Below are 20,649 nucleotides of genomic sequence, written 5' to 3'. Positions count from 1 at the left end.
ATTGTGCGTGTGCATGAATATCTATTTGTGTTTAATGGTAGCCATTTCTAGGGCAGAGTGGGAAGTGAAAAAAGAAATTGACAAGATAATTTTGGTGTATATTTGGAGGGAATAGCAAGTTTTGCACCATAGATTTGTAGTTTCATGCACAATCATCTTTTTACTGTACTGTATAATGGAAATTTTTATATTTTTCTGTGAATTGAAATTAAGATAAATTTCGATGCACTTAATAGTATTTTATTTTATCCAATTACATATAAAAATAGTTTTTGGTGTTTATTTTTTAAAGTTTTTTTTCTTTGATAATATTTCATTTTCCCCTTGGTTACATGTCAAGATAATTTTTAGCTTTTATTTTTATGACATTATGACAAATTTTCCCTCCCTCCCCTCTTCCAAAGGCAGTAGACATTTAGACATAATTTATACACATGCTATCATACAAAAATATATTTCCATATTAATCACACTTGTGGAAGGAGAAACAAATCAAAAAGGAAAAAAACACAAGAAAGAATAAAGAAGAAAAATGCTTTGAATTGTAGTCAGAGTAGCATTTTTCTTTTGAGTCCTTTGTATTTGTCTTAGATCATTACATTGCTGAACAGAGTTGAGCCAGTTATAGTTGGGGATCACACAATGTTCCTGATAATCAGAACAATATTTTCCGGTTTCTGCTCATTTCATTTTGCATCAGTTGTACAAATCTTTCCAGGTTTTTCTGAAATCTGACAGTTCATCATTTTTTTTTGCTGCAGAGTAGTATTTTGTTACATTCATGCACCACAGTTTGTTTAGCCATTTCCCAAGTGATGAGCATCCCCTCAATTTCTAATTCTTCACCACCACAAAAAAAAAAGAGTTGTTTTAAATATTTTTGTATATGTGGATCAATTACCCTTTTTATGATTTCTTTGTGATAAAGACATTGTAATGGTATTGTTGGATAAATGGTGTGTGCAATTTTACAGCCCTCTGGGCCTAATTCCAAATTGTTCTTCAGAATGGTTGGATCAGTTCACAACTCCACCAACAACAATGCATTAGTGTTCCAATTTTTCCACATCTTCTTCAACCTTTTTTCATTTTCTTTTTCTATCATATTAGTCAATTTGGTACCTCAGAGATGTTTTAATTTGCATTCCTCTTATCAATAGTTATTTAGAGCATTTTTTCATATGACAATTGATAGCTTTAATTTCCTCCTCTGAAAAATGGCCTGATTATGTTCTCTGATCATTTATCAATTGAGCATTGATTTGTATACTTATAAATTAGATTCAGTTTTCTATATATGTTAGAAATGAGACCTTTATCTGAAACACTGGCTGAAAAATATGTTTCCCAGTTTTCTCCTTCCCTTCCAATCTTGTTTGCATTGGCTTTGTGCAAAAATTTTAATTAATAATCAGTTATCCATCTTGCATTTCATAATGTACTCTATTTCCTCCTTCATTATAAATTCTTTCCTTCTCCATAAATCTGGCAGGAAATTTTTTTCTTAGTTTCCTAATTTTCTTCTGGCATTAACCATGATGTCTAAATCATGTACCCAATTTGATATTATCTTGATATATAGTGTGAGATGTTGGTTTATGAATAGTTTCTAGTTTCTATCATACTAGTCTTTGGGTTTTTGAAGCCAGAGATTACTATAGTCATTGAATACTGAGTCTAATGTATCTAACCTATTCTATTGATATACCATTCTATTTCTTAGCTAGTACCAAATAGTTTTTGTGACTATTACGTTATAATACAGTTTTAAATCTGGTAGTCCACCTTCATTACCTTGATATTCTTGACTTTTGTTCTTCCAGATGAATTTATTATATTTTTATGGCTCTATAAAATATTTTTTGATTGTTAAATTGATATGGCACTGAATAAGTAAATTAATTTGGTAAAATTGTTTTTATTTTATTAGCTTGCCCTAAGCATGAGCAATTGATATTTTTCCAGTTGTTTTGATCTGATTTAATTTATATGAGTAATGTTTTATAATTGTGTTCATATGGTTCCTGGACTTATCTTGATAGACTCCAAAATATTTTATATTGTCTAATTTTATTATTAAGTAGAATTTCTCTAGTCTTGTTGCTGGGCTTTGTTGGTTATATATGAAAATGCCCATGATTTGTTATGGTTTATTTTATATCCTGTAACTTTGCTAAAGTTATTTGTTACTTCAAGTAGTTGTTTTTAGCTTATTTTCTGGTATTCTTTAATTATATTATCATATCATCTGCAAAGACAGATAATTTTATTTCCTCATCGCCTGTTTTAATGTTTTCAATTACTTTTTCTTTTTCTTATTACTAAAGCTAACATTTCTGGTAATATATTAAATAATAGTGGAGATAATAGGCATCCTTGCTTCACCCCTGATCTATTGGGAATGTTTCTAGCTTATACCAATTACATATAACACTTGATACTGGTTTTAGACAGATGTTGCTTATCATTTAAGAAAATCACCATTTCTTCCTATGATCTCTGGTGTTTTGTTTTGTTTTTTAAACAGGAATGGGTATTGTTTTTTGCCAATACTCTTTTCTACATCTATTGAGATAATTATATGATTTGTTCATGTTTCTTATTGCTATGGTCAATTATGCTGATATATTTCCTAATATCAAACTAGTCCTGAATTCCTGGTATAAATCCCACCTGGTAATACTCTATGATCCTTGTGATAAATTGCTGTACTTTTTAATATTTTATTTAAATTTTTTGCATTAATATTTATTAGGGGAATTGGTTTACAATTGTCTTTTTCTGTTTTGGTTTTTCCTGGGTTTAGGTATCAGCAACATATTTGTATCAGAAGAGAAATTTGATAGGACTTGAGTTCACATAATTTTCCAAATAGTTTACATAATATTGAAATTAATTGTTCTTTAAATATTTGGTAGAATCCACTTATAAATCTATCTGGCCTTGAAGATTTTTTCTTATGGAGTACATTGGTGGCTTGCTCAATTTCTTTTTCTAAAATGAGGTTATTAAGTATTTTATTTCCTTTTTTGTTAATTTGGGTAATTTATAGCTTTGTAAATATCATCCATTTTACTTAAACAGTCAGACTTATTGGCATACAATTGGGTAAAATAACTACTAATTGTTGCTTTAGTTTCCCCTTTATTGTTGCTGAATTCTCCTTTTCCATTTTTGATACTGGCAAGTTGGTTTTCTTATTTTTTCTAATAAAATTAAACAAAAGTTTATCTATTTATTGAATTTTTTCATAAAACTAGCTCTTAGATTTATTTTTTAGTTCACTAGCTTTTTAATGACAATTTTAAAATCTGTCCTTTGATGTTCAGAATTTCTAATTTGGTGTTTGTGTATTTTTAACTTGTTCTTTTTGTAGCTTTTTTAGGTGCATGTCCAATTCATGTCTCCCCCTTCTCTACTTTTTTCATGTAAGCATTTAAAGATATAAAATTTCCTCTAAGTACTTCTTAGGCTGAATCGCATACATTTTGATATTTTGCTTCATTATCATTCTCTTTGATGCAATTATTTATGGTTGCTATGATTTATTGTTTGATCCACTCATTCTTTATGATGAGATTATTTAATTTCCAATTAATTTTAATTTCTCTTTCCATGCCCATTCATTATACATAATTTTATTGCCTCATTATCTGAAATGGACTAATTTAATATTTCTGCCATTCTGCATTTGATTGCAAAGTTTTTATGACCTAATATACGGTCAATTTTGTGTAGTTGTCATATTAGGAAAAAGGCATATCCCCATTCAATTTTCTCTAGACAGCTATCATACTTAAGTTTTCTAAAACTGTATTCACCTCTTTGACTTCTTGTTTATTTTGTGTTTAGATTTATCTGTTTCTGAAAGAGGAGGTTGAGGTCCTTTACTAGTATAGTTTTGCTGTCTATTTCTTTGTGTAACTCATTTAATGCTCCTCTAAGAATTTGGATGGATAGCAATGCAGGTTTTAAGCTTTGTGAATTACTACTTTACCTAAAGACATCACCTCAATTAGTTTTTGTAGATTATTTTTTGGTTTACTACATATAAAATCATGCCATATAAAACTACGATAATTTAGCTTCTTTGCTGATATTTATTAATTTGTTTTTTATATTTTTAATATTTCTAAGATTTTCAAAAATGTATCGACTATAACAAAAGTGGACATTTTGATTTTCCATCTGTTTTCAGTGGAAACACATCTTGAGTTTTTTCACAGAATATCATATTAGCTACCTGTAGAGGGCGAAACTGTGGAGAAGTATACTTGAAACAAATATACTTGAAACAAGCTGTTAACCCAATGGAATGATGCGATAATTGTTCTCTAGTTCACATATATACTTAGTACTTAGCATGGTGATGTAATGGTTCTCTAAGTTCACACATAATCAGTATGCTGTAAGGATGTAATTACAATAAGGTATATAAAGGCTAACAAGGTCTGGAAGAGAGACATTCTATCTTTGGCTCTCCTGCCTCCTGCACTATGGGGGAGACTGGAAGGCTGCTGGAAGAAACTGGGGACAGTCAGTCAGACTGTAAGTAAGACTGCTGGAAGAGACTGTGGAGCAGACTGGTTCAGAATGGGAGACTGAAGGAGACAATAAAGACTTTGGACTTTATTCCTGACTATTCTCGTGGTGATTACTCTGCTGAGATCAAGGCTGGTTCCAAGGCCCCCAGAAAGCTAGCCCAGACATTACAGCTACCTAGTGGCTATGAATATATATTTAAAATATTACACCTTCATTTTTTCTTTCACCCTTGTCCTTCTCCTGTTTAGATATTGAGACTATATTTGCTTCACAGAATGAATTAGTTAGCTACTATCCTTTTCTATATTAAGAAATTGTTAACATAATTGAAAATTATTTGTTTTATAAAACATCCTCATCCTCATAGTCTGGTATACTGATGGGACATAATTCTAGCAGTCTATCTGTTTAACTCTTCTGTGATATATTGACATTTTCTTCTTGACTTCTTAAGTTTAAAAGTATATATATATGTATATATATATGGATGATTATCATCTTTTTATATTTTCAAATGTATTACCTCACAGAATTGTATAATAATCTCATTTCTAATTTCTCATTTCTAATTTTGATATTGCTTTGGGTGCATCTCATAGAATGTGATATATTGCAGGATATTTTTCTTGATTAACTTTGATGTAAAACATTATCTTTTTCAGCTATTTATTTTAATAAATTACTTTAGTATCAATATGTGCTTATTTCATTATTTACTGTTAATTTTATTTAAATATAATTCATGATGTATATACAATATTTTCTATATCTACATCTGCTTTTTGGATTAAAAATTTAATAAATTTTATGGGAGTTTACATTCATGTGTTTTTGAGAGGAACATATATATATATATAAATATATATAAATATTTTGTTCCACTTAATTTCCCCTAATACATTTATTAGAATTAATTTGCTTAAGGCAATTAACTCCATAATTTTTCTTATTTTTTATTTGGCTGAATTAATCATTTTCTGACAGTGAACTATAAAATTCTCACATTACTATTCATTTATCTACTTCTTGGAAGACTGTGAGATTTCCATTTGGAATTATTAAATGAATATCTATTTGTGATCATCATACTCTCATTTCAAGTAGAATATTTTAGTATAAAGCCATCTTATCACTTCTAATGATGTTGTCTGCAATCCAATTTTATGCAATGCCACATCAGACATGCTAATACTATTTTTCATTATGTTATATAAATGCAATATATATTTATATATAATAAATGTAATATAAATACTCCTTGTTATTCAGCCATTTTAGTCATGCTCAACTCTTTGTGATCTCATTTGGAGTTTTCCTGGCAAAGAAAGTTTGCCATTTTCTTCTCCAAGTCATTTTTTTAACAACTGAGAAAACTGAGACAAACAGGACTATGTGACTTGTCCAGGGTCTCACAATAAATGTCTTAGGACAAATTTTAACTTATGTATTCTGAGTCAAGGCCCCACATTCTATGCACTGTACCACCTATATACACATAATAGATATATAATACATATACATAAATATGTAATACACACACAGAGATAGACTAATACATATTTACACACATATGGTGTGTGTATATATGTGTATGTTTATAAATATATGCTTATTTAGTGCATGCATGTATGTATATGCACACATATATAATATATGAATGTACACACACCTATTGGCCATATAGATACATATTGTTTTTCTCAGTAGAAGTAATTCTTTGTATCCCTAGCACCTAGAAAAGTAACTGACATTTAATAGGTACTTAATGCTTGTTAGATTGAATAAGATTTAAATTTCAATTCCATTATTTTCTACCTGTGGGAACTTATAGAAATCCTTTAATTTCTCCATGCCTTAATTTTCTCATCTGCCATATGAAGACATTGAATAGGACAAATGATAATTAAAGTCCCTTCAAGCTCCAAATACGATTACCTATAAATTTATAACATCTCTTTACTTAACATCACCTATAATCATCCTAACTTTTCACTTAAAAAGAACTCTGGCTGCAGTGTAGCAGTATAGCTCCCTTTGGGGCCACTGTTTCTTTTTATCTATGAAAAAAGAAAGGTACACTAAATAATTTGTATTTTTTGCCAGTTTTAAATCCTAAGGCTCTAGAAAAAGAAAGGATAGCAAGAAACATTTGTTATTTGGTATTTGGTATGTGCTACCAGTTATTTACAATAACTTCAATTCCAAAAATCCTACGAGTCTTTTAACATGTTAATAGTTCTGTCAGAAATTGTCCTTTACTACTGTATTCTAGCATGAGCCACTTTCACAAAGCCTACTCTCTTGCTTTCATTGGGTCTTCTGTATTCTTTGCACACAACTTTATTGGTTTTTCTCATTCTTCTGTAGATGATAAAATGTCATTCACCAAAGTATCTACCACATACCATAGGTCTTCAGTGGCTGCCAGAACATCTCTTTTGTTCACTCCTAAGAAGCCCTGGAATATATTATGCAAATAATTTAGATTTTTTTAAAAAAGGAATGAACCCCCATTAGTAAACATGGATTGCAAACACTTTCAATCACAGGGAGTTTACTCATGAGCTGGAGTATCCCTTTGTTGTACAGTTCTAATATTAGAAGATTGTAAGATTATTGATTTGTAGCTGGAAGAGATCTAAATAGTCCTCTAATAATATTTTCATTTCAGAGATTAGAAAATTGTGGCCCAGATAATTTTGTAACTTAATAGAGATCATGAAGCTGGTAAGTGGCAGAATCAGAATTCATACTCGGGTGATTTGGCTCCAAAACTCTTTTGACTTCTACTGTTGAAATATGCTTCTCTCTAATGTTTTACACTAATTCTTCCACACAAAAACTTTCTGAATATTTAAAATCAGTTATTATGTCCTTACTAAATCTTTTTATACTCAGCAACTTCAACTATTCCTCTTTTGACATGATTTCAAAATTTCTTATCTAGAGAGAGGTCTTTGTTTAGATACATCTCATTTCATCAACATCTCTCTTCAATTAAAAATCAATATGTATAATTTCTCATCAATCTCACTAGGGCATATTAACATCCATTAGTTGAATACCTTAGAAATCTTTGAAAATTACATCTTCTTTGGCATGTTCTTACTATTGGCAATATATGAGACAAAGATGCTTAATCGATGAAAAGAAACTGATTATATGATGTGTGAGTTAAAGTTATATACTAATTTATTCCCTGAAGATTACTCAATATGCCCTCAAGAAAGCCTACTTTTCCTTTATAAGTTGCAGACTGATTTTTCTTGAGAATCACTAAATATATCCTCAGGAGAGCCTACTTTCCTTTCAAAAAGAAAGGAATGTGACAGAGTAATAAGACCTAAGGAAAGAAATATTTGATCTACTGTACTAGCTCTTCCACAAAAATGTTCTTCAATTATCTTCAAAATTTTCTATCCTAGTATATATTCTTTTAATAAAATCTTGTTCTTTATAGCATGGGGGTGACCCTGGATTCTGCCAGGTTAGCAGAGCACAAGTTCTGGGAAATCCCATCAAACAGTTTTGCTAACAGATAAGCATACTAACATGCTCAGAAGACTGACCTGTGAGTGATGATTTCCTTTTCCTCCATGGCAAGTGTAAAACCATCTTGTAAAATTAGACTTTGGTAGTGAATACCAAAAAACTTAGTTTTTTTTGTGTCATAAACCTCTTTGGCTGTTTGGTGAAACATACGGACCTCTTCTCAGAAAAATGTTTTTAAAGGCATAAAATTTAAAAAAAAAAAAAACAGGATTACATAGGAATCTAATTATATGAAAATATGGTTTATCAAAATATCTTAAGAATCAAGATCATGGACCCCAACTTAAGAATCTCTAAGAAGAAAAAATATAATACATATTAGGGGAGGAAATATCCTCAATGATAAAAACATGGATCTTTAGAAGTTTTAAAATAATTAATTCGTCATCTTTTTTTATTATAGCTTTTTATTTACAAGATGTATGCAGGGGTAATTTTTCAGCATTGATAATTGAAAAACCTTTTGTTCCAATTTTTCCCCTCCTTCCTTTCACCCCTTCCTCCAGATAGCAGGTTGACCAGTACATGCAAAATATGTTAATGTATACATGTATACATGTCCGTACAGTTATTTTAATTTGCCATCTTCTTTGACTTCAAATGAACTATTTTTAGAGATGGTTGACACAACTTCCTTAAGTCTTTAACCTATTAAGCTGATGTGTGTGTGGCAGTATGGGGTGGGGGATAAGATCATGATCCAAATATTGCCTTAAGTCAATGTATTTTATGACTCTCTCCTTCCTAGTAACCTCCATCCCTGGATTCTTTCCCTACTACACTTATCCACTTCATTAGCTACCAAACTCACAGCTTATCCAGAAATTTGGATACATGTTTTATAATATTTTGAGGGTAAAAAAATTATGGGATCCAAAAAGACTTAACAGTGTGAATGGCTGCCTACATAGTGAGTCATCTGAATACCAGAAAACTAGTGATAGGGAAACAGAGTCCATGTGGAGCCATTTTTTTTTTCATAAATAATGAATGTAACTGCTTTCATTATTCTGTGTGAGTCATTTCATTTGAATATTTTAAGTCAATTTTCATGCTGAGCAACATTTTAGAGTTCTTGATCATAGTCAAACTGATTCCCAACTCCACATCTTTGAACTAACTATTCTCCCCAGCTAAATATCTTCTCCTCTCCCCTAAATCATTTATATCACCTCTCTCAAGACAACACAAATTCAACTCTTCTTCTCTCTAGGTTAATTTAGGTTTTTACATATCCCATTGATGTAATATATTATTTTGTATTTGGAAACATCTTAGTCTAAGAAAGTGCAGCAGCCAAGGCAATAATAAAGTTCCTTCAGAAGTACATAGCAGAAGAAGATCTATACTTTCTAATAGGATGCAAAATGGGGATTCATCCATAATGTTCTTCATCCTCAGCCCTCCATTGTAGATAGGGGAGGAAAGCATATATTTATTTTCTTGACATTATAATCCCAATATTAAATCTTATATCAAAGAAAGGAAGTTTATCACACAGTCAACATCTTGGTGGTTTTCTCAATGACATAAGATCAAGAATCTGGAGACCAGATCCTTTAGAGAGAGAAGGAGAGAAAATAAGCTTTGCTGGGAAAAAAAAAATATATCATTCACCTAGCCTCTAGCCTCTGCATCTGGGGTACAATCCATGAAAGGAAAAAAATTATGAATTAGCCCTAAAGCCTTCTTTCTCACTATGACAGTGTGATTCAGATTTCAGTGTGAAAGAGACCAATATATTTACCTTTTCAGGAAATACATTTCACAGGATATACTATTGTTCTGGAAAGGCCTGTGTAGATAACTACTATATAATAGGAATGTCAGAATGCTAGCAAAATTCAGTTGTTTCTGAGGATAACCACTATGACTGTTTTATTTCCTTTTTTGTCTGAGTATTAGTATCTGTGTGTCCTTTGCATGTTCTATAATTTTTTGTTGTTGGTGGTTTTTATTTTGTTTTGCTGAGGCAATTGGAGGTAAGTGATTTGCCCAGCATCACAATTGGGAAGTGTTATGTGTCTGAAGCCAGATTTGAACTTAGGTCCTTCTGACTTCAGGGCTGGTACTATATCTACTACGCTACCTAGCTGCCCCATGTTCTAAATTTTTTATGGATTAAAAAGCAGGCTATTCTGAAACTGAAATTCATGTGTATTGTTGCATATTTGAATGGGATTTGAAATTTTTAATTTTTATTTATAATTTATTTTTTTATTTTTATTTATAATTTATATTTAAATTTTTAAATTTATAAAAAATTATACATGAGTGTATATGGAGATTTTATAGAGTAAAATCTATGAGGATAAGATGAGGGCAAGGATAAACTAAAAGAATATCTAATGCTTTGGTACAATATTAGACCTAGTCTTGATAAAACCTGGAAAGCCCTAAACCACAACCAACACTCACATTAGACTAAATCCACTCCATCTCCAATCTCCCTGCCTTTGCTTAAGCTATTCCCCATATCTGTAATGCTTTCCCCTCTGCCATTCCATCCCATTATAAATTCTCAAGCTTCCTTTAAAGCACACTTCAGATGCTACTTCTTAAAGAAGGCCATTCTACATCACTCTCCTACACCCAATTTGTTCTTGCTGCTCCACCAAAAAAAAAAATTTATACTTGTACTTGCTTTACATCCATTTTAGATCTCTGTATCTATGAATGTGTTGTTTTTCTCAAGTATGATATAAACTTGTAGAGAGCCAGAACTGGATTTTGTGTTTTGTTTTGGTTTTGTATTCCTAGCTTGTAGCAGAGAGTCCTTCACAAATCAGGTGCTCAATGAACACTTGATAAATTGAATTAAAATGTCACTTTGCAATTGTTTTAATGGAGTGGTTCTCAAAATGTGGTCCAGAAGTTTCTGAGCATCCCCAAGACCTCTTCAGGGAGTATACAAAGTCAAAACTATTTTCATGATAATAATAATACATTCTAATTTCTTATATAGTAAGTACAGGCAACTATCACTCACATAAATCAAAAGTCTGAGGAGCCTCAATCATTTTTTAAGAGTATAAATTGGTGTTGTTATCATTTAGTTGTTTCAATCATGTCTGACTCTTCATGACTCCATTAGGAATTTTTTTAACAACGATAGTAGGAAGATTTGCCATTTTCCTCTCCAGCTTATTTTACTGATGAAGAAACTGAGATAAATAGGATTAAGTGAACTCAGATCTCTGATTCTATACCCAGCACTTTAGTACCACATAACTATGACCAAAAAAAATCAAAAACTATTTTTCTAATGGGATTTTATATGTATAAACTCTGTGTCTTCAACTAAATTAGAAATTCCTTAGAAGGAAGGAAGGGATCCTGTTTTCTAGTTACTGATGTATTTGGATTTCAAATGTAGTTCCTCTAGGACAGAGGAAACACAATTCTAAAATCCTAACTAGAAATACTGGGATTTTTACTCCCAATGAGATATATTCTTTTCTACTCTGAACCAGAATAGCACAAGATTGAGTTATCTAACTTAATAGGGAGGGACAATGGATGACAGATTGAAAAGAGAGAGGGAGATATAACTAAGAGGGAAGAAATCTTGAAGCAAGAACAAGAGCATCCGTGTACCAGGCAATCAAGTCCCAAGAGGTATCTGATGATCTGAGCACTAGAACTAGAGACTAAGTACAACAGGCTGGCTTCAGACAGGCCAAACTCTCCACTATGGCACAAAGAACTTCTATTAAAGCTGTTGGTTGTGGCTATTGCTTTAAGAAATGAGGAAAAGCTGCAAGATGTCCAATTCCCCCTTCTTCTCCTGCTCTGTACTCTATCCAGTACACTTATGCTAACAGGTACATCTATTTCATTTTTATCAGTATTTAAACTATTTCTATTTTTTAAATATTTTCCTTGTAAAATTTAACAATTGATCATAACTGATTTGTGACATATATCTATATGTCAGTACTCCGTTAAAGATGGAAATGAGGATTGCAAATGGAGGGCACCAGTGGCTAACTAGAAATACATAGAATTTTACTAGAGCAGAGTTTTAATCTTTGTTCAAAATATTTATGTTTGGAGGGTTCACAAGCTACAAGCATGAGATGTTATGATTATAATCTTTATTAATAATATTTAAAAGCATCTAAAGTAGTAGTAAGACCCATATAAGCTAGTATCATTTGATCTTAAGCTAAATTAATTCATTGTTATAACTAGAATCAGTGAAGTCAAACCAGCACAGATAAGGAAAAATGTCAAATTTAGGGAAAGAAATGGTGTGATACAGAGAAAGTGGAAAATTATATCTTTGGGTTGACACAGTAGGAAAGAAATATTTGGTATGGAAAAAAATGGCTTCTCTCCTTTGTTGGTGAGAGAAGAGAATCAAAATAGAAAGGGTTTAACCCAAACATTATCCCATGGTGTCATTGACTGGTTAAATTTATGTTCTTTCATGGTGCAATAGTGCTAAGTATGCATATAAAATGATTTAATCAAACATTATCCCACAGTGTCATTGACTAGTTAAAATTGTGTTCTTTTATGGTGCATAGTGCTAAGTACGCATATAAAATTATATTTTTTCAAAAAGATTCCTAAATTGTGAGTAATCTCTTAAAATAATCAAATTCATTAAAAATCACATATAAACTAAAACAACCCTCAGACACTTCCTAATTGGTGAAAATTATTAAAAATAATGAAACTCAATGCTACTAGAGTTATAGAGAAACAGGTGCTCTTAATGCTGGTTGAGTTGGAAATTTTTCATATTTTTTAAGTAATCTAGTAATATGCAGTAAAAGTTACTAAAACAAACAGACTTTAAGACAATTGTTAAGAATAGGCACTGAAAATATTTGAAAGAACAATAACTGCCCAAACTCCTATGCTCTAAGTATGTCATATGTTAATTACAGAATACATACTTATAATGCTCCAATAGCTTATTATGACATATAGATATTTGTATAGCATTTTAAGGTTAGTAAAGCATTTTACAGATACTCTCAGCTGATTTTAACAACAACCCCAAGACAGAGAGAGCTAATAATATCTCCATTTTACAAAAGGCTGAACTGAGGCAGATAGATAAAAGAAATTATCCATAGTCACACAGCTAATAAGTATGTAAAGCCAGATTTGAACTCAGTTCTTCCTGGGTTTAACTACAGTGCTCTATCCATTCCACCACCTAGCTACCTCATCAGAATGTTTGGGCAATTACAATTTTTTTATCATAGTAACAACTAAATCTTTGGTAATATTTTTGAGTCTCTCCCTATTCTCAGGTCTACCAATATCAGAAACCTCTCTATAGTTTCTATAGCAATACTTTGGATATGGATCTCCAGTAGCTGCAGTGATGATTCAATACATATTTATTGATGATAAACGACTTTACCAAAGCCCTACTTCAGTGCTTCATAATAACATTGACACAACCCTGGATTCACCAGCCTTTACTGGGAAAGCACAAACATTGGCAGAATTCACCAAACTACAAAGGTTTGGAGCATAATGGTGGTCTATTACTAGTGGTCTAGCTGAACAAAGACTGGAAAGATGCCCCATCAGAAGGCAACCTAGAAGTAAATGCTTTTATCTGAAGTAATTCATGACAGCCATGTGATATTGTATTGAATCATGGAAATCTGAGTCAAAGATGAGAGTACTCTTGGATTTGAAGTCTCTTATTCTTTGAAATACCAAAATAGTGATGACAACAAATGTTTCCATTCATCTTCTAAGAAGTAACAACAAGATCCTTGGGACCCAGCAAATAGGGCTTTCAAAAATCAAGGCAGAGAATGGGAAGCTGATTATTCTAAAATAAGTGCTCTAAATGGAAAAACAAATTACTCTTAAGTGACCATCAGCACCCAAAGACTTGAGTCAGAAATGGCACCCAACAAAAGAAGGAAATTCTTTAGAACCCATTACTTTAAAAATTCAATTCCATTTGCTATTTGTTCAAAATCCGCCTAATTATACAAGGTCAAAGGAAAGGGGAGCAGTCATCATTAGAAGTACTGAAAGAGTCTATTTAGAGAAATTGAAAATATGAGTACTGACCTTACACGCATAAGAATGTGTCACTAGCTGGATTGTCTTCTCCCTTTTTCATCTTCCAGGCACTATAAGTAATTCAGGAGCTTTGGAGATCATCAAAAACAATCCCTTCATCATTCTCTATTCAATCACTAAAGTGATTTTCCTAAAACACAGGTCATATCATGTCACTATCTTGCTCAATAAACTTCAGTGGTTCCCCATTGCTTCCTGGGGCAAATACAAAATGCTCTGGCATTCAAAGATTTTCATAACTTACCTTGCTCCTATCTTTCCAGTCTTACTCCTCAATACATATTCTTTAATTAGGTGACATTGGTCTCCTAGTTGTTGCAAGAAAAAGACTCCATCTTTTGACTTCAGGCATTTTTTTTGCCTGCCCTCTTTGCCTCTAACACTATTCCTCCTCCATTCTAACTACTGACCTCTCTGGCTTCCTTTAAATTCCAATTAAAATTCCACCTTCTACAGGAAGACTTCCCTAACCCCACTTAATTTCAATGCATTTCCTCTGAGTACATAGCTTGTTTTGTATATATTTGTTTATATGTGATGTCAGAATCTCCATGTCAAGATCATCCTTCTTTTTTCACTTCTCTCGTTTTGCCATTAGGAGATATCCTGTTTTCCAGAGTTAAGACCAAACAAGCAAGCTGTGCCCCAAGCTTGACATAACACCAATCCTCTGCACTTACTCCTTGAAGCAAAATCACTGAATTGTTTCAACCATAACAAATTGTTTCAACCTACTCAAGTAGTCTGTGAGCATCTGCAGGAACTACATTCCTGTCATGAAGCCCCTATGAATCAAATTTTCTTTATTGTTGCTATAACTCTCATTGCCACAACTATAATGCAATGCTTGTTTCTTTGTTTAGCCTCTAGTATATGAAGAAGCAAGGCTTAGCCTCACTGTTTTGGATCTATGTCTAGTTTCCCTCCTCCAGAGAAATAAAGAAAACTTTTTGCCTACAACTACTGTGAGAGCTTTAGTTTTAGATTAGTTTAAGTTTTCAGAATTACAGTTGGTGTATAATTTCTGTGAGCTCTTCAGTGTTTTCAGAGCTGACATTTGGTGTAATAATTTCTGTGACTTTGGTCATTTATTTGCAGCATTTGACAGTTGTCTTCTCCATTAGATTGAAAGCTCCTTGAGAGTAGAGATTATTATAAATGGTCAAAGGATATGAACAGACAATTCTCAAAGAAATTAAAACTATTTATAGACATATGAAAATATGCTCCAAATCATTATTAATCAGAGAAATGCAAATTAAGGCAACTCTGAGAAATCACTACACACCTGTCAGATTGGCTAGAGTGACAGAGAAAGATAATGTGGAATATTGGAGAGGATGTGGGAAAACAGGGACACTGATACATTGTTGGTGGAATTGTGAACACATCCAGCCATTCTGGAGAGCAATTTGGAACTATGCTCAAAAAGTTATCAAACTGTGAATATCCTTTGATCCAGCAGTGTTTCTACTGGGCTTATACCCCAAAGAGATACTAAAGAAGGAAAAGGGACCTGTATGTGCCAAAATGTTTGTGGCAGCCCTGTTTGTAGTGGCTAGAAGCTGAAAAATGAATGGATGCCCATCAATTGGAGAATGGTTGAGTAAATTGTAATGAACATTACAGAATATTATTGTTCTGTAAGAAATGACCAGCAGGATGAATACAGAGAGGACTGGCGAGACTTTCATGAACTGATTCTAAGTGAAATGAGCAGAACCAGGAGATCATTATATACTTCAATAACCATACTATATGAGGATGTATTCTGATGGAAGTGGATCTCTTCGATAAAGAGAGCTAATTCAGTTTCAATTGATCAATGATGGACAGAAGCAGCTACACCCAAAGAAAGAACATTGGGAAATGAATATAAACTGTTTGCATTTTTGTTTTTCTTCCCGGGTTATTTATACCTTCTGAATTCAATTCTCCCTGTGCAACAAGAGAACTGTTCGGTTCTGCACACATATATTGTATCTAAAATATAGTGTAACCTATTTAACATGTAAAGGACTGTTGCCATCTGGGGGAGGGGAGGGAGGGAGGGAGGTGAAAAATTGGAACAGAAGTGAGTGCAAGGGATAATGCTGTAAAAAATTACCCTGGCATGGGTTCTGTCAATAAAAAGTTATTTTAAATAATTTAAAAAAAAAAAGAAAGTCCTAGCCAAAAAAAGAGAGAGTAGAGATTATTTTGCCTAAGCTTATCAAGGTTCCCTAATATATAGTAGAAACTGAATACATGTTTATTAAATTGAGACAACTCTTAAGGAAATAAATAATAAGGCTCTCCAACTGATACCTCAATCCCACTTTCCCAAAATATGGGAGGGGGGGGAGAGAGGGGAAACTGCCTTAGCCAACATGTGTGGGTCGGAAACCATTAATAAAACAACTGGATAGATCTCTAGAAGCAAAGCAAAGTTTATTATACGTCCTCAAGAAGAGGTGTCCCACCCATCAAGCAGTCTATCGAAGGGAGGAAGCACCGTAGGGGGCAGGGTCGGCACTTTTATCCCTAACCCCTCCCACCACTGACCCTCATCCTTATTGGCTGAGGATCTTACATTCTAAACTGGAACTATTTGGCTGAAATAGGGAGGATAACAGGAAGGGGGCTTAAGTATGCCTTTAAGGGGATAACAGGGAGGGGATAGCAGGAGGATACTTTAAGTATGTCTTTAAGAAGATAGCAGGAAAGGGCTTTTGTCTTAAGAAGATAGCAGGAAGGGGCTTATTTCCTTAAGAAGATAGCAAGAAGGGGCTTTTGTCCTTAAGATAGCAGGAAGGGGCTTTTGTCCTTAAGAAGATAGCAGGGAGGAGACACTTTAAGTAAGCCTCAAACTTTGAAATAGATGAAACCTTACTCGATTTTCACAACTGTCTTGAAAGATCTCACCTTATCTCGTTCAAACATTAATTATTATAAAGATACCTCTTTTGTTATGCCATGAAGTTCTATAAATCAGGGTTCAATTTATTATATAGGTTTTCCTCCTCTTGGAGGAAGGGATTCATTTCCTTTTGGTCTTTGTGAATAGAGTTTACCACAAAAGAAATGCATACCAACAAAATTGGTATTTAAAAGAAACTCAGAGAGTTAGTTCAACACCTCATTTAAATAGATGAAGAAGTGAAATTTCAGGGAAATAAAATGATTTATCCAAGGTCATCTAGAAGGCAGCTTTCCTTGTCCTTCAATTCAGTGCTATTTCAACAGAAGAAAGCTTTCCTATACTTACTATCACTGTTTCTATACACCTAAAAAGACATCTAAAACCAAAGATATGTGTATAAAGGTATTATATGTATCATAATTCCCAAAGTATTATATCAGCCAAACAAAAGTGGTCAGAAGGTGAATTGGGATATTCTTAGGAAGATATGGAATCTCATGCCTTGAAACTGGATTGCATTCAATAAAATTATATCAGACTCCATTCTGGTCATACCACACCTACAGCTCTGTGTTCAGTCCTGGTTATCATATTTTAAGTAGGATAGACAAAAGAACCATTGTCTAAATTAGTAAAGATAAGATTCACTTGAAGATTTTTAAAAGAATCCCTACTGCATTAAAATGAGGTTGGGTTTATATACATTGTATCAAAAGTGAGCATAGAGGAATGATAAATGATGACCCATTTATTACATAAGTGAGTTATACCTGAATAATGAGAAGATACCTTGTCTCCAAACCTTAAAGCAACATGGTAGTTTATGTAGAAATTTTAAAATAACTTTTAAAAGTATATCATGTATTTTCTTCCATCTGCTGGAAGTCTTTTCCACTTACTCTACCCCCACTGCCATTCCATCTCTGTATAACATATATGTGTGTGTGTATACATACACACATATATGTTATGTATGAATAATGTTCCACATGTGATCTCCCCCATGAAAATGTGAATATTTGAATTCAGGGACCATGCTTTGCCTTTTTTTGCATCCCCAGCACTTAGTATAATCTCTATCATATAATTAATGCTTAATAAATTTAATTTGATTGATTTACTGACTCTAATCTGTGTACCTTTCATTTCCTCTAATAGAATTTTAGAGTAGCAACTATTCTCTTTTTCATCTTCATGTATTAATATGAGTGATTCTCACATTGTAGATGATTAAGCAATACCTATGGAACTGAAGAAAGGAGATAATTGCTAAATTTCATCATCATCTTTTTTATACTCTCAACTCTCCATGGCTAGGAAATCCTATAGAAGAGATAATATATCACTAGCTGGAAATATAGAACTAGCTGGGAGTTCTTTTTCCTTCCTCACTTTCTAGTCACTTTTTACAAGCCAAGAGCCAATAAGAAGGGGAAAAGGATGAAAAGAAAAAAAGGAACTAGACATTTCACTCAACTGCAGAGGGATTTCTATAAAGCTCTGCAGGATATAGATGGATATTCTGAGACATCCAGAGACTAGGCCTAGAAGGAGAATCTAGGTGCTGGAAATCAAGATAAGAGTTGTCTACTGAGCAAATTATTCAAATTGAAACATACCAGTCAAGAAAAAAAAAATTGCAGGCATCTGTTTTAAAAGAAAAACAATTGCTTCATTGTCGTGTTATATAAAATTGAATAACAATATCCACAAAAATCATGACTAAACCACAACTAATGCTTTGACATTAATTTGCCCTAATTAATGACTTCATTTGTACTGACAATATTTTATTTAGTTCAACAGGAAGTTAAATAATTAGCTTTCAATTGAATTTGTAAGCTGCTTTCTAATACTGAAGAGTAGATCACTTAACTGTCTTTACCAGTTGGTGTTTAGACAATCAAGGTGATGAGAAAGAATGTCCTTTTTAGAAATGTGTTTGATAGCCAAGGGTATCTATCAGTGGGAATTTACTGATATTATGTGTCTCAATACGTGGAAACTTAGTCATGGATGTGTCATTAAATATGAATATTGACTAATCCTATTTCCTCTTTGAATAGTCAGTCATCTTAATAATTAGGATCAAAGTATTTTTACTGGAAGAAAATTTAACAAGATCATCTAGTCCAATAACCTCATTTAATAGATTAGGCCAGAAAAAGTGAAGCAATCTGACTGAGATCACACAATGAGTAAGTTTCAGACTTGTGAGACAAATACAAATCCTCCAATTCCAAATCCAGTCTTAGGGTTAGAGTTAGTTCATCTAATTACATGTTTTATTTTTTGAAATCACACATCAGACTCCTTTTCTATAACAAGCCTCAAACCTTTCCAATATTTTCTTTGCATCTGCATAATAAATGGCTCATTATCTTTCTTAGGATTTTAATTTATTAAGTAGTCAAGGCCATTCAATGCAAGTCACATTTATTAAGTACTTATTCTGTGCCAGACACTCAGTATACAAACCCACAACAAAACATTCCCTTCCCAGAAGGTACTTAGAAATAAACTTTGAATATTTAGTTTAACTATATATGATGAGCATATTATCCAAACCCAAAATTAAGACACATTGGTCTTCACTATCATTGGTGATGTCTTGGTGGTAAGTTTAGGGTATGAGCAAGTCTGTGAAAAGGAAGACCATTTGACTATGTTAGTGAAAGAGAGAAGAGTTACAATATGTAGTCTGATCCAAGTTTTCTTAATAGATGTTTCAGATTATTGATATGCAAAATAACAATGATAATAGCTAGTATTTAAATATTGCTTTAAGATTTGTAAAACACTTTACAAATCTTATTCATTTGATTTCCCCCAATATTTATGAGAAATGTGTTAATATTATTCCCATTTTACACATGAGGAACCTGAGACAGAAAAAGGCAAAAGTACTGACTAGCTATATGAATTGTCTTTTTGTCTCTAGCACACTAGATAAATCAAATGACCTTCCTGTATTTCTTCATTTGTAAAATGGGGATAATGATTGTACCTAACTAATAAGATTGCACCATAAATAAGCACTATAAGCACTTTACCAACTTTAAAGTATATTATTATTTTCTCTCTAAATACCAGGTATCTTTCAAAATGGGTCTACTGTACAAGAACTCCCTAAAGAGTCACAAGTCCAGGGAGATAAAAAGACATTCATGAAAAGATAGTTTTCAGAAGCCCACAACAGACTTTTATAATCTACCCCACTCATCCATAAAGAGGTGTCACCTACCTGCTTGCAAAAGTCAGCTCTAAACCTCAGTACAACAGGCCAACTTGTAACAAGAACCATTCTAGAAGGTCTGGCTCTTCTTGCACAATGCTGCCTGCTAGCCCTTTCAGAGGATTAAACAGAGACTGAGTTATTGCCTACAGCTTTAGTAGGGAGGGTTTGGCTTCAAGACAACTGTGGATTTCTTAAGGCAGAAACATTAATACTTACTGAAAAATGTTGGCTTAGAAAATTTCTAGGCCTTTCTTAGAAACATCTGAGGTTTTACTTTGTTTTACTAACAAAAAGCAAACCATTCTTTACTTTCCCAGAAGAATGAAGAAATTCACCACAAATATTT

The 20,649-nt window shown here is 32.7% G+C and overlaps 1 long non-coding RNA gene across 1 annotated transcript in view; it reads right to left on the bottom strand.

Moving 5' to 3' along the window:
- The window catches only part of LOC127541762 (uncharacterized), a 66,424-nt gene extending 46,012 nt beyond the window's left edge, over positions 1 to 20,412 (bottom strand). Inside the window, exon 1 of the long non-coding RNA XR_007948465.1 lies at positions 20,310 to 20,412. This is a non-coding gene — a long non-coding RNA (uncharacterized LOC127541762). The remainder of the gene's footprint in view (positions 1 to 20,309) is intronic.
- Positions 20,413 to 20,649: the final 237 nt, after the last annotated feature.

Source organism: Antechinus flavipes, chromosome 6 (assembly GCF_016432865.1).
Source record: "Antechinus flavipes isolate AdamAnt ecotype Samford, QLD, Australia chromosome 6, AdamAnt_v2, whole genome shotgun sequence".
In the NCBI taxonomy this organism is placed as follows: Eukaryota; Metazoa; Chordata; class Mammalia; order Dasyuromorphia; family Dasyuridae; genus Antechinus; species Antechinus flavipes.
Note: the sequence above shows the minus strand (reverse complement) of the source record. Positions and strands in the feature narration are given on the sequence as shown.